At 32.3% G+C, this 904-nt stretch overlaps 1 long non-coding RNA gene across 1 annotated transcript; it reads right to left on the reverse strand.

Moving 5' to 3' along the window:
• Positions 1 to 227: 227 nt before the first annotated feature.
• Positions 228 to 896, reverse strand: LOC113473243. Its single transcript, XR_003395274.1, has 2 exons — positions 805 to 896; positions 228 to 562 (listed from the first exon to the last, which is right to left on the reverse strand). It is a non-coding gene; the product is annotated as an uncharacterized LOC113473243 (long non-coding RNA).
• Positions 897 to 904: the final 8 nt, after the last annotated feature.

The raw sequence follows: 904 nt of genomic DNA on the forward strand, positions 1-904 counted from the left end.
AACCGATTCTTCAACAGTTTTCACTTTCAAATGAATAAAAAATAAGTTTTTTTTTTTTCCTTAGGTCTTTGCCCCAGACACCTGCCTAATGGAAAGCTGTACAACTGATAAGATGTATCAAATCAAACCAGTTATAAAACTGATAACACTTTGAATTTTATTGTTCCATTACCAAGACAAGGGTAAATTTTAAAACTAAAATAATAAATAATCATGAGAAAGCATTGGGGGGAAACAAAAGCAAGGAAAATATGCTAAGGACAAAAGAAAAATATGGAAGAGACAAACCTCTTGTTAGAAAAAATAGGATATGCTATGATAACCATTGAAATATATTCCCAGAACGTAAAGTAAAAGATAAACATCTAAGGTCATAGAAAGCAAGCAAGCCAAGAGTTCAAGGCAGAAATTAGTAACAATTTTTGGATAACTTCATTCTTGGACATCACATTGCTGCTGTAGGTGAATGATTTTCTTTAGATTTGGCATTGTTAATTAGAACTTAGAATACCTTCCCCATTATACACAAAAACTAATGAACAGTGTGTTTTTCCAGTGAAACCTCGAGAAATTTACTGTTCCCAGAACGTAAAGTAAAAGATAAACATCTAGGGTCATAAAAAGCAAGCAAGCCAAGAGTTCAAGGCAAAAATTAGTAACAATTTTTGATTACTTCATTCTTGGACATCACATTGCTGCTGTAGGTGAATAATTTTCTTTAGAATTGGCACTGTTAATTAGAACTTAGAATACCTTCCCCATTATACACAAAAACTAATGAACAGTGTGTTTTTCCAGTGAAACCTCGAGAAATTTACTGTGTCCAGCTAAGACATAGATAAAAATAAAACAAGAAGGCAACAGATACCTGAGTCAAACTTTGAAAACCAAGTAGTTTTCTATG

Source organism: Diaphorina citri, unplaced genomic scaffold (assembly GCF_000475195.1).
Source record: "Diaphorina citri unplaced genomic scaffold, Diaci psyllid genome assembly version 1.1 scaffold20571, whole genome shotgun sequence".
In the NCBI taxonomy this organism is placed as follows: domain Eukaryota; kingdom Metazoa; phylum Arthropoda; class Insecta; order Hemiptera; family Psyllidae; genus Diaphorina; species Diaphorina citri.